The 14,692-nt window shown below is 41.4% G+C and overlaps 1 protein-coding gene across 7 annotated transcripts in view; it reads left to right on the forward strand.

Annotated features, from left to right (window-relative positions):
* Window positions 1–14,692, forward strand: part of NRP1 (neuropilin 1) — a 150,993-nt gene that overhangs the window by 16,958 nt on the left and 119,343 nt on the right. The window lies entirely within an intron of this gene.

The following is a 14,692-nucleotide window of genomic DNA, read 5'->3' on the forward strand; positions in this document are numbered from 1 at the left end:
GGTCACTCTCATATAGTGCATTGGCAGACGGTGAGGTCGGGTATTTTTTTTAAACAAATCTGGGGCATGTTTTGTGATCTAAGAACTCTGTTTATCTTACTGAGTTTGACATGACCAAAGCAAATTGTCATTGAAAAAAAAAATGAGGACTATAGGGTAAGTCTAATGAGGGATTTTTATAGTAGATTAATAACTGCAAATCTCTTATGGAACATGCTAAAAGAACTGTTAATTCACGATGAATATAATGTTTGTTCATGTGCTTTAGCATTCCTATCTCCTGCTATGGTTAAGTTACTAAGCATCAATTTATACCAGGTTTCATTATTATGAAAACATTCTCACTAGAGGGACAGTCTAAATTATATTTCCTCACTTCGTATGAAAGAACTGTGTGTAGGTTTTGCTTTCCACAGTTGGAAAGTATGTTTGAACATTGCAAGCGGCAGTCCACTCAGATCCAGATTTGCTTTTCTCACTGGACATCCATGCAGCAGACCACCTGTCTCTGTCTTATCTGTGTCATCCTGTTCTGGCACACTGCACATGATGTATTCTCCAGAGACTTGAACCTGAATAACAACCTTCAGTGATGTTTAGATATATAGTTTTAGCAAAGGAAAGTAATCTATTTAAATCTCACTTCTAAAGTGTTTCTCAAAGACTGATACGTTTTCCCAAGTTTTAAAATGAGTTTCATTATTTAAAATATTTTCTTTGCCAACACATAACCTTTTTAGAGAAGAAAAGAATAGTATGAAAATATTCCCACCTGCAAGAAGTCCTCAAGAACCTGTTGGTTTGGTGGGGTAAACTAGTTTTTCATGGTCAGGGAGATGAGGTCATCTGGTTAATTCAACATCTGGTGCCTGGAGAATTAGCATACATTCATGTCCTGTTGGTCAATTTCCAAATAATCAGTGGAACACTACAGCAGGTAAAATTATGCCAATTTCAATTGAATCTTTGTTCTGTGATTCAGAAGTGCTTCAGGGCATTATATTGACTTTTTAATCTTGTGTGAAAGTTGACATTAATAGAGTGTTCCAGTAACTTCTTGGAAACAGGGAATTCTTTTTTTTTTTTTGGCCAGTATTCTGTATGGTGGTTTTTACAATGTCAGTCACCTAGACAAATTGGAGACTTGTTTTCCATTTCATTTTATTTTGTTTTGTTTTATGTTTTGCATTTTACCAATACTTAAACTGCTATAGGAGATATTTTTAAGAAACTCTGGTAAAACATACTCAAGTAATAACATTATTCCTCAAAATAAGGTGCTGTTAGATTTCAGTAAACTCATGCTTACTAATTCCTGATCTGAGAGTTTTGACCATGTATATATGTAATATAATAGTTAAGGAATTCAGAATAGTAATTAGCAGTGGTGTGCTGGTCAGTGTTAACAACTGGATCTAGGGAGGGGATAGGTCAAGTCCTGATCTGTGATATTTGCCGATTTCTGTAGCGTAAATATTCCTACCATGGCCAGTTTCAAACTACAGTGATGTCACTGTGCACAGACTTGCAAAGAACTGTGTACATCTGGTTCTCGTGAGCTGGTGTGAGTCAGCTCCAGCACCCAACTGCATAGGAGTGTAAGAAGGGGAAGCCAGTTGAATGAGATAATGTGTGTAAAGTGTTTACAAGTGTCTGGCACGCAGCAAGCCTTAAATAATTCTCTGCCATATCATGATGTGAGGTAGAGTATGGTAGGATGGGGGGAGCAAACTTTTTTGTTAGTTTTGTTATTTAAACATGATAAGAAAAGGGATAATTATAACTCAGAGTAAGGGACCATTTAAGTGATATCAGCAAGAAGCTGACAAGGCCAAGAAGATTGTTTCTGTAATTACGATGGTGAGTTTTGTTTTTGTTTTTTAATGCTACAGAATAAGGTGGTTTTTAAATTGTAGCAAGTGAGTATTTGTTCTCTGTGAAGGAGCCATCTCCTGCCCAGTCTTGAAGGCTGATACCTTTAGCTTGATATGGTCAATGGAGATTATGGCCCTGGAAAATACCTTTGTGCCATGTTTCCAAGTGGTGCTCCCTGATTGTTTTATCAATGAAAATTCCAAAAATGATATAGGAAGACTAACTTAAGACATTTGCCATCACTATCTTTCCTGACTGGTCCACATGACTCCTGGTTATTGTTGAAGGTTGCAGCTGAAAATTCTACACATGTGGCACAATTATCTCCTTTTGGTTGTGAGAAGAATCCACAGCTTTAAAATCTACAGGGGGTTAGAATTCCCTAGCAAAATGGAAAGCACCAGAAACTCCTGTAGGAATAAATTCATAGACTTCCAAAGTTTATGTTGGATGTGCAAAAGTATAGATTTTGGGGGTTTGGTGGATTGTGGGGTTTTTTCGTTTATATTAAGCCACTTCCAAAAATGTATTTGAGATGACACATCACGTTCAGAGAACTGGGAAGCTTTTACTTATCATTTCTGTTAAGAACAAGCCGTTTGTCTTATTTGAGATATTTAATGTCTTTCCTTGTCTCAGCTATATTATATGTCTAATAGCAGTAAAAAGTACTTGCTGTTCCCGTTTTATAGTAAGATAAAATAGGGTAGTGGATATGAAAGCCCTTTGAAAAGCTAGAAGCTCCCCTCAGAAGCCGTTATCATCATTCTTAGGATATCTTTAACAACTTGGTGATTGTTAGAACATTTGGACATAGGAAACTAAGCAAACTAAATGTGTTAATCCAATAATGGGGATGATCCGCATACAATAAATCCTGCATTTCTCTTGAAACTGTCGGTATTCGAATAGTGAGCTTTCATAATGGGAACGCTCAAGAAATTGATTCCTTCACAATTTGCTTATTGCAAAACATCCTGGAGACCCAAGTAAACAATTGTTTCTTAGAGTGTAGGAATAAATAAGTAATTAAATAGCCAAGCTCTGGTAGGAAAAATACCTTTATTTCTATTTTATTGTTTTCTTTATCATGAAATTAAAATATGCTCTCATAATTTTAACCATACAGTGAAACGCACACAATCACATATTTTCATGTGAAGAGTACCAGGACTGGCCCAGTACATAGTTAACCTGTGCTAACCTTACAGAAAGGTTTTTACAGTGGATGTCAGGGGTGGGGGGGGGGGGGAGGGGGGGAGGATATTTCCTTAAGGAAACTGAATGTCCAAGTTGTGCCTGGTAGCTTTAAAAATTCAACCATCTATGTGTATGCCACCCCTGAATCAGGTTTCATTACAAATAAGCATCAAAGACATAATATGAGGACTCCCTGAATTCTTTCATTGAACAAGGTGTGGTATCAATCAGTCAATCCATGGAGCCATAGAGCATCTGTCTGCAGGCTAATCTTGGGCTGGGATTTCTAGCTAGCTAGTCTGTGCCTGGTTTTATTGTGATGTTGATACCAGAGGTGGCTATAGAATGTTCTGAATGGAGAAGAAAAGGAGGAATCTGATTTCTCTCTTTTGCACCAGCAAACTCCTCCATGCTTGTGAAGTGTCAAAGCAGAGTTAAAAGCAGGAAAGAAAGAAAAACCCACCTGCAGAGTGTTGGTCAGAAGGCAGTGTTCATGGTGCGTTGAAAATGGTTTTCAGAACTTACACTGAGCTGGTTGGGTTTTACTCCACTGGAGTTTCCTTCGGTGGTAAAGCGGCCATCTTGACTCTCATAAAACTTTATATCTGCATAATAAACAAGAATGTCATTGATACAGTAGTTAGAATTTATGGAGCTTTTCCGGTTTCCCAGCAATGCAAACTATCAGCATGATAATTTATAATGGTTTGTGACAAATACTGCTGAGCAAAGAGGTGTGTGGTTACATTCAGATCAGATGTCATCTGGGGAGCAATAAAAATTTCACAGACATTGGGTTAAAAACATTAGGAAAATGAATGTGAAGCTCCAGAAAGAGAGTCTAAAAACGTGGTGGTGATGGGGGAGAAGGGAGGTCTTCTGAGTGACAACTTCCTGACTTCACTGCCTGATTTGTCAGGGCTGTTTCGTAGGATTTCACCAAGACGCAAGGCTAACATCCCATAAATGCTTTTCTGTCATTACGATTTGTAGCCTTTTCTTTGTGTAACCAATAAATTGGTGTCTTTTTCTTAATTCAGTGCAATCAAAGGAAGATTTCACTCTTGTAACTTCATATGAAGTTTAAACACATAAAACTGTAATTAAGTAGAGACGATACTCAAGTCTAGGGATTTTGTTGGAATAAATCACACATTGTCTTTAATGCTACTTTTAAAATTTCCTAAGCTGTTATAAACTTGGAAACACCATTTATTTTCATAGACTATAAACTCACTGAATGAAAATTAATCTTCCCTTAGCTCCTCAAATCTGATTTTTCCTGAAAATGTAATTATACAATGGTAACTTTGTTGTTATAGGGAATTTGGGGACTAAAAGTTCCATTTTTGGTTTCCCTAAGTTATATTTTTTGTTTTGATCTTTGTTCAGCATGGATTTTTGCATTAATTTTATTTTTTTTAAATTGCATTAAAGTATTATCTATCCTGATTAGTGAGTTTTTTTGTATCTGAGGCATGGGCGTACCGCTAGTCCTAGACTTGGGTTTTAGAGCATCACTTAGACCAAAGCAAACAAGGACTTTGTTTTATGGAAAACAGTGGGTGTTTTTTGCCAAAGTAATTCTCTTTTTTCTATACTAAATATAAAAGTATATTAAATTATAATCTATATCTAGAAAAATATACAAAGTAAGTGTAACATTTGATACAATTTTACAAAGTGAGCACACCCATATCACCGAACCAGAGCAAACGTTTCCAGCTTCCTAGGAAGAGGCCACCTCCTGTCCACTTTAAGCCTCTGACCTTTGGCCTCAAGGGCAGCTGCCATCCTGACTTCTGTGATTCCATTTTTATAAATTTCAAAAGCAGACAAAACTCATCTCTAGTCTTGAAGTCTGGATGTGCTATCCTTTGAAGATCACCAAACTCTTTGGAATGGGGATAGAAAAAAATGTTCTAATCCAAAAACAGTCTTACTGAAGCATTTTTTCTAATTGTTTTTCGTTGACTCCTATAGAAATATATTTCTTGCTTATACTACAGTTACGTTAAAATAAACACAAAGTTTTTGGTCCAAGAGCCTGCTTTTTATGCCAGGCAAATTCAGAACGATCTTCCTTTGCTTTATTTTTCCTCATCTTTTCATTGCTGATTTTGATCTCAAGTAACTTCCCAACATGGGCAGCGTGAGAGGCACCACCACCAAGCTAAATTCAATTAAAAAACTATTGAATGGGTAAAAATGAACTCTTCTCAGAACAGCGGATGTCAGTGTGGTTGCTACCACCTGCAGCATCCTTTGTTGCTGCTCAAGCAGATAATCATCTACTTTCTTCCTTTTGATTTCTTTCCGCATTAGCACTGATTTAATTTGAAAAGAACTCCGTGTGTTTAATAAAATTAATTTCCTTTATTATTTCTTCCTATAAGCAATCACATTGGATCATAATGAATTTTGAGTATTACAAGGTTGTTGTGTGTTGGGCATTTCCGTAATTTGAAAGAAGCAACCTTTATGAGAAGATTAGTTGAAATCTTATCCAATTGAATCAACATGTGCATGGCATTTCCAACCAGATTTCATTTTGGGGAGGCGGCCCTTCAAAATTGATCCAAGGGAGACATATGCCTGCAGCCGGCATGCGTATTATCAGCTCCTTTCCTTCCAGCGTAAAACGTGATACTTGTATGCGTGCTGACATCCTTCGGAGAAGCACATACACAAACACACATGTGCGTGTGTGTGCTTGTGAGGGAGACTATAAAATAGACTTAACTAATGGTCGTAGTATTCATCAAGGCTGATCGTTAAGCCTGAAGAAAAACAAGAGACAAGATTAGTGTTCAGATCAGGTTCCAAATGCCTCTTAATTGGGTGTTTGTAATCAATCCTGACTGTAGGAGTCAGTGACCTGGCAGAACATAGCACCTCCGAAGAAGATATTTCCTGCTTTTCTCTGGTTGATTGAACTGTGTCCAGTATCCAGGTCAGTTAGGATGACACAAGGTCGGGACAACCCTCAGATTGGCTGTGAAGCACACCAAACACATTATGATGGCTTATGGCTGAAGTCATTTAGTCTTCACAGATAGCACAGAAGGTGAACTGCTTGCATTCAGAATTCTACTAAATGCTGCAGAAGCACGGAGAGGAAAAAAAAAAATCTTTTGGCTTCTGTCCATTCAATTGCTTGCAACGTAGTTTTTCTCCTCATCAAGCCCAGGTCTGTATTGTACATATCTTATATCTTATTTATTAGGTCAGCGTGTTTTTTCTCCTTTAATTTAAATCATCAATAGAATATTTATTTATTTATTAATTTTTAAACTTTTTTATTTTAATTTTTTAAACTTTTTATTTGATATTGGAGTATAGCCGATTAACAATGTTGTGATAGTTTCAGGCCCACAGCAAAGCGACTCAGCCATACATATACATGTATCCATTCTCCCCCAAACTCCCCTCCCATCCAGGCTGCCACATAACATTGATAGAAAGGAGTCGTCGTGGCTGGTTCTTGCTGCTTAGTCCTCTGTGGCTGCCATGTGCTCACTAGACACTCTGTGCTTCATCGGACTTCATTTCACTTAATCTTTTTATCATCCTATTTTGCAGATGATAGCACTGAGGCTTAGAAAAGTGCAATTAACTGACCCCAAATGCTCAGCTGCTGCACCAAATACCTTTCCATCTTTGTGATTGAAGGGGCTTGGGATATACTTTTTGAATGCAAAAATTCGAATGAAATATTACTAGACTACTTTTTATTCAGCAACCATTTTCTTCTATGAAACACACAAAAATTTAAATACAAACCAGCTGATTCTGAGGAAGGACTTAAATTTTAAACTCTTAGTTTGGATTAAGTGAAGCCTTGTGCACAGAAACTTCCAACAAATTGATGATTTTCCACTGAGTCAAAACTTGTCTTAGCAGTGAAATTTGTGGTGGATGCGGCAGGGGGTGTATCTGAATTCTGGTTCCTTCGGTTGATGGAGTTTGAAAACACAAAACACACATAAATACAATATTTATCTGAAGGCCTGGTAACCAGGCAGCACAAAGTTTCCATTTATACAGTTAGTTCAAGGGACATATGAGATACCAGCTGTACCAGCTGTATACCAGATCCTCACAAGCCCAGGAGTAAGAAGACTGGGTTCTCTTCCAAACACCCCTCCTTCACTTAATTTCAGGCAAATAGCAGGAAAGTTTTGCTTTCCCACAGCTCCCCTATTTGTAAGATTTCGATACTTGTGTTGGCCACAGTGACTCTGTAAGGGTTAAAGAGAGAATGTTTGCTCAAGGCACTGGGTCCCTATGAGAAACAGAAGAGTGTTTTTTGAGAAGAAACCAATGCTCCAGAGTATTTTGTTTCTATCTGTTCAGACACTTGTACAAGCAGCCGGACAGGTTGGAGGTGATGGCTTGTTGCTTCTGTGATAGATTGGCATGTCACGGAGGGCACAGCCAAGTCCCGTCTGAAAGAGGATGCTGAATGTCTCCCCATTCGAGTTCTTACATTTCTTTAGAACAGCCAGAGGAGGCAAAGGCCAGTCAGTGTAGTCACGATTTCAAGTCCTCATCTGACTCTGTAACCACCAGATGCTGTGAGCAGGCCTGCTACTGTGTAAGATACCCTTGGTCACTGAAATGGCACGGAAAAAGTTAAGATGTGGTCAAAATCTTAGTCCTGGCTAGATAACTTTACAAAATTAGAAAGCACTAAATTTCCAAATTTAAAGAAGAAAGAACACACTCTTGACTCAAAGACAATGAAGGACACGGATACCCACGAAGTTGGTGGCCCTGGGTTGACTTGGTCTGATTCAGGATTATGTTGTTTTTTAGGTGTAGTAGCACCTACAAGGGATAGCCCATAACTTGATTTTTCATCGAAGGTTGTTGACATTAAGCTGAGGGAAGGGGCAGGGGGGGTGGGGGGAGTTAGCACTGATTGGAAGCTTCCTTTTTTTTTTTTCCAAGGAAAAAAATTTGCATTTTCCTTACCTTTTATTCCAGTGCCAATTTCTTTGTCCCTGGCTGAGGCCCCTACTGAGTAACCGTTAGGCTACACTGGTTCAGTCCTTCAAGGCACATCCTCATTTCCCTCTGTAGCTGTGCTACCTGATGTGTGTGTTAGCTCATTAACACGAACTGGGGATTTCTGATTGTCAGGGGATCATGTTAGCAGCTCCCTGTGAAAAAGTGTTCTGGTGAGAATTAGGGACGTGGGTTTTAATTGCCCCTCTGCCGTGCATGCCCATCTATGAGACAGGACACAGGTCATATGGGCAGGGTTGCAATCTACGAATGGCTTGGTTATGCCACCATTGATACTGTGGTTTGACGGTGTTAAGAGCATGGCTGAGGAAGACTGAACGACATCAAGGTCTGTGTCTACCTAGACACGGCTTCAGTTAATCTTTTTCCTTCTCTTTCTGAAGAAAACAAAATGCTTTCCTTTCTCTCCCAATCTTAATAACACAACGTGGATGAGATAATGTAGGTGGAAATATCTTAGGAATACAAGATAAATATGTTAAATAAAGCCTAGGTATTACTCTAACAGGAACTGCATCCGCAGGTTTTCTTCCTTAAAATAAGTTCAGACGGTAAACAATGAAGTCTGCATCCTTGGGAGGAGACACATAAGTATTTCAAGAGCACGGCACACACCACAATAGAGATGGTATCTCAGGCTCAGCGTGTATGCAGCCAGCAAGAATTTCTGAATGTTCTTATAATAAATTGGCCGGTTAAGAGTGTCATAATTGCAGTCTTCTAAAAATCTACGCTACTGTATATAAAATAGATAACTAATAAGGACCTAATGTATAGCACAGGGGACTCTTCTCAATACTCTGTAATGACCTATATTGGAAAAGAATTTTGAAAAGAGTAGGTGTGTGTACATGTATAACTGATTCACTTTGCTGTACAGCAGAAACTGACACAACATTTAAAATGAACTAGACTCCAAAAAAAGTTTGTTAAATAAAAAATAAAAATCTGGATGGGTGGAGTTTCTGGAAAATTCAAGGAAGATGCTATCTCAGTGTCACAAACTTGATAATAGCATTAATGGCCTTTAAAGAGCCATTATTTGCCAAGGTGTGCCTTCAGACTTATAAATATATTCAGTACAATCCAATGGGAAACCAACCCATCCTTTAAGGCAGGAGCCAGTGTCATGGTGGTTATTACAACAGGGATGTCCGTTCTTCCCAATCAGTGAAACCAAATAGTGCCGTTATAGTTGTGTCCAAGAGAGAGGAAACTACATGGATTTTGTATTATAAATTCATAGTGAAAAGCAGCTGGGAAAATCAATGTTTTAAAACTGATGGTCCCTTCCATCCTCCCCGCTTTCCCTCAGTTCCTAGCAGCCTCAGCCCCTTTCACCTTGCCATCTCCTTCCCCCCATTTCTGGTTAGGACAGATTTCCCAATAGTGGGGCCGGGCGGAGGGAGTGATTCTCGGTGGCCTCGAAGAAAAGCACGTCCGCAGGAAGGCTCTTAGGATAGTGGCTGAGAAGAGATTACTATTTTAGACTCTTCTCGTCACCTCACCCTCAGGAATGGTCATATGTGATAAAAATGATGTCTGCAGCCTCTCAGAGTTCCCCCAGCACTGTTTTCCTTTGAAATGACCACAGCTGTGTATGGCTGGGGGTCCATCAGAAGGGCTTTTCTTTCTTTCTTGTGGGACCTCATGGGCCTCCCCGGTCCAACAGATTCTGTAGGACTTTCCACTCGTGAGTAAAAGAAACCCTCCTTGGACCTGTTACTCTTCAGACTAATCTCTCACCTCTCTCTCCCTTTCCTATGACTGCCAAGGGCTTTGAACGTGGTGTCTACACCCCAGAACTCCACGTTCTCCCTTAACCCTTCTCAGCCTAAGTCCTCTCCCCTCCAGTTGACTGAATTGTTTGCGCACATGTTATGTTAGATTCCAGTGACTATTCTCATGCCCCAAACCACTGGCCTTTCCTCGGCCTGAATTTCTTTAACCTTGCACAGCACGGTCCAGAACGCTTGAGACTCTGGGGCATCTCTTGATTCCTATTTGTCCCGCACATCAGTTTAAAGCCTCTAACTCATGTAACTACAATATCCATCGCATCTATCTTTTCTGTTATGTTTCTCCTGTTAGCGCTCAAATTCCAACACTTGTTAACCAGTCCCTGGTGCTGACACAGCCTCAGGAATGGGGCTTTCCTCCTTCTCCCCCCACCCCGCCACTTAGAAACATGGAGAGTTCCCCGTTCCCCCCTTGCTTTATCTGTGTTTCTCAGCCTTGAATTACGAGTTCAATGCAACTAGAAATGAAATCCTGTCGCTCCCACCTGCCTCTCTGGCCTTTCTCCTGTGGTTCTCTTTTATATTCAGCCAAAGTGGCCGCCTTGGAGTTCTTCATCGTCACTCCTGCTTTCCTATCCCATGCCTCTTCATGGGCTGTTTCCTTCCCAGACGGACGAGGGGTCAGTGCCTTACACAGACCTGCGTCTCCCTGTCAACGTGTGGCCCATCATCCGGCCCTACCCGCAGCGATGCTTCCTTCTGAAAGCCATTTCTGATTAAACGTGGTCTCTTTCTCTGTCCTCAGACACACCCCCAAGAACTATGTTTATGTATCACTCATGTTCCTTCTAGTATTCTGTGTCTGGTCATAATCATTAATATTCTACTACTGTTCACCCAGCTAGTTTGGAAGATGCTCCAGAGCAGGGGCTGAGAGTGTTTCCCAGCCCTGCAGAGCCTCCCACAGTGCTTTGCCTGTAGCAGCTGCTCAATTAATATTTGCCGAATTGAATTGGCTGACTGACATCCTTCTCAGCGTGTTCATCTAGCGCCAAAGAACCGAGTCAGCTGCCCGGGAAAAGCTCTAACTTAATTAGACTACGAACATGCACACTTACACTTCTCATTTATAAGGTAAACCCTTCATTTTCCTGGGTAGTGGAGTCAAACTTACATGTTTCCTCTAAAAACCTCTACTTTGGAAAGCCTAGAATTTCTACATGTGAGTAGCTTTAGCTAAATCTCAAAAAAGATGCAGAGATACTGCTTGACAGAAATCTCTTCTTTCTGTTTCACAGTCATCTCCACAATCTGTTTTGGGGTTAGAGGCATCAAATGTACTAACCTTGTAGCAACAGTCCAGGTTGCTGAGCATGTTCTGACATCCCCAAACTCTTGGGACTTTGTATCACAACTCTGTAAACTTTGTCTATTGTATATTACTATCTGGGCTCACATCCAAACCACCTTTACCTAAATTTCACACAAATAATTTAGAGCCTTCTTCCATTCCAGCTGGCAACCCCAATAAATGCACATGTTAACTTCACAGCAGGCTTGCTGGGGAAGATGTAGAACGTGAACCTCCCCCTTAGAAAGAGCAACACGGGATGCATCCTGTGCTGAGTGTTGTAAATATGTTTGTCCACGTCACCAGGTAAAAACCAAGCCCTGTGTCCTAGAGCAGCCATGTCAAGATGCTGTCCTGGAGAGCAGACAGACCGAGTCAGCCCAAGGCGTTTGCTGACGTGGATAGTGAGGGGTTTCAGTTGCTCCCTCGGCTCTCACCTTTCTCACCATAACAGTGTTTGCTAAGCATTTGTTAAAGCTGTGTGTCACAATAGGCAAGTGTCAACCCAAGAGGGAGGGACAAAGAAGTAGCAGGTGCATGGCCATGTCCACAACAGCAAGCACCTCAGCCACCATGGCTAGTTTCCACATTCCTGCTGCCTCCCCGACGCCATGACCTTACACGAGTTCTCGGGGGTATTTCTGGATGTTTGTGTGACATCTTTGGTCGGGAAACCCATAGCCCTTCACTCTCCCATCTCAGGTTTGTCTGCATCCAGAGAACAGAACGACTCGTATGATAAGCTCTTCCATTTCCCTGCGGGGGAAAGGTGAGCTGGGGCCGAGGCAGAGGGCCAGCTGATCATGCCCTCAGCTTGTTCTCCTTTGGGTCCGTCCTGTGTTTTCACGTTCACAGTTCCCTCCGGAGACTGGCTTAGTGGTCAGTGTGATGCCTCTAGGAGCCCAGCGTGGTCCTGAGTTCTAGAAGTGACAGCCTCCAAATAGCTGTGGGCTCGCGTGTTTCATCTTTCTGCGCCTGCATTTCCTCGTCTGTAAGGTGGGAGGGATGGGTCCTGCGCAATGAGCCCCTTTTGCCTCTAACATAGCAGGACTCAGCTTGTGCAGGGGAACCCTGGTGCCACAAGAGCAAATTCCAAACATGCCTTTTCTGCCCGTTCAGCCTGGCCCTGATTCCCGTTCCTTTCTTTGGTTTTTAACAAGACCCCTCATCCCTCCCACTTCTCTCTCCAAGCTACCCCAGCTCAGCCCAGACCCTCCCTGCCTTTTGCAACACAGCCTCTGCCTGCTGCTTTTTTTTCTCCAAGACACAGATTTCATGTCCGTTTTCTACCCCCCAATTGTGTCAGGCATTTTAAACTCTATTTTGGCCGCATTTATTCCAAGGAATCATTCACGTTTTCACCTAGACCTTAATCTTACCCACGAACAGCCCTGTTTTAGCGAATCATTTATTTAAAAGAACTAGGCATGTGGCCTCAGAAATACTCATTTATTGTTCTGCTGTTGCCGAATGTAACATTTGCAGGCTACGGAAATTCTCTGTGGGAATGAGTTGTTTGTTCTTGAAACTAGATGAGCCACAGGCCCAGTTCGAAGGGTAATTTAACTGCAGTTGATAACCTGACTATTAACCTAAACTCGGGTTTGATCACTAACACAGAAGTAGCTTTTACCTTATCTTTTTGTTCAACATAGCTTGTTAAAATTAGATGGTGAAGAACGAGATTACATTGGCAAAAGTACAAAGGAATGACAACAGCGATTTTGTTCATGAATCCCACCTCACTCTTTATGTCTCCGTGGCCGTGTAAGCTACGTATCTGTTTGTAAAACAGCCTTGAGTTAAGGCGCTTACTCAGACGCCGTTGTAAAGAATCATTTCTGAAATTGCGGTCTATCAACAGGAGAGAAGACAGCACTTCGCTGTCGCCTGCTGAGGCCCATTATGAATATTCTATTTCAGAAGCACATCACACTGTAAATACAATGTTCAGATTCATTTATTCCCGCAATAGCATTTTTTGCAAAGGTGTGATTTCATAATTTGACTTGGCCTTGATAGCACATCATCATTTCAAAACTCTTTATAACCACAGGTTAATTCACCCATCCTTGGGACATCCTTTATTTGTACCAGACCCATTTTAGAATGAAATCACCCAAATGTTCAGAGACTAAGCAGCTTGCCAAAGGCTGAACAGGGGCAGAGATGTGGATACAATCTGCTGTCCTTCTATGTTTGTCCTTTCCTGAGCACATCTGACTAGGTGCTTCTGAAGAATTTAAACGCAGATGCGTTACCAATAAAGATGAATGTTAATGATTCTATTACAGGCAGGAAACTTAGTTTAAAAAAATAAGCCCAAGTCGTTCAAGATGCAGATGTAAACAGGACCTGAAATGAATGAACGTACTAATTGTACTTTTCTCCTCTGTTTGGTCCTCCTGAGCCATATTTTTGTTAAAGCGAATGATCAGTCGTGGACTAACGTCTAAAGTTATTTAGCTAATTCCCAGCATTAATTGAAAAATGTCTAGTATTTCTAAACACCGTCCTAAAAAAAGAACTCGAACTGTCAACCCCCATTATTTTTGTCATTACAGTTTTCCTGGGCCTGACCTTGAGATTTTAAACTATTCATGTTTCTTATCAGTGTTGTCTGAGGGTTTGGTTTCTGTATTGATTGCACAGGCCCTGAGATGGATGATGAACACGAGCTCACTGTTAAACATTCATCGTGACGTGGACTTAGAAAAAAAATACACGTGGTAATAAATTCAGAACTCACAAACTTGAAAGTTGGGATACATGCAGGCACTTTGTAAAGCATTGTTTATGTGGACACCAGGATTCCCCCTCTAATAGCTCAGCTGTTGCCTGCTACCTCATTCATTCACTCATTCAGCACGCATTTACTGACTACCTAGTATGTGCCGATCACTGTTTGGGTTTAGGGCATCATGGCCTCCCCTCGTGGCGCTTACATTCCAGGAAGACAAAGGAGAGCTGCTGCAGCAGGAGTGTCCTTTGTGCCCTCTGTGCCCTTCCAGCTGGTAGATCCTCATTAGCTTCCCCTGCTGTTCCAAGACAGGCCCCCTGGGGACCTGGCTCTTGCACCAAACAAGATGCATATAGAAGATGTCTGGCCGAGGCAACGGTTGGCTGAGCATCGAGTGTGTTCCTGGCTGTGATGCTCTTGACTTGTAACCCTCTGCTGGGGCTCCAGACCTGCTTTGATTCAGCCCTCAGCTGGGCTGCTCTTGTTCCCCAAATTCGCTTCATCTCCAGCCCCGAATACTTGACCGGTGATGCCTACTCTCCACGCCTGGCACTGACTGGCTCTTCTAACTTCAGGTCATGTCTTCTTTGCCTGACATTATTGGTCCCAGTCCATCCCCGTTTCACCCTCCAGCAGGCCCTGAGTGACGGGCCTCAGGAAGCACCAGACGTGGCAGAGCGAGCATGTGGCTTCCAAAGCGTCCCAGGATGGCTTGGGGTTGCTGCAAAGTATACGTTGCCAAGAGCCAGCTCAGCA

This window comes from Stenella coeruleoalba, assembly GCF_951394435.1.
Source record: "Stenella coeruleoalba genome assembly, chromosome: 2".
Classification (NCBI taxonomy): Eukaryota; Metazoa; Chordata; class Mammalia; order Artiodactyla; family Delphinidae; genus Stenella; species Stenella coeruleoalba.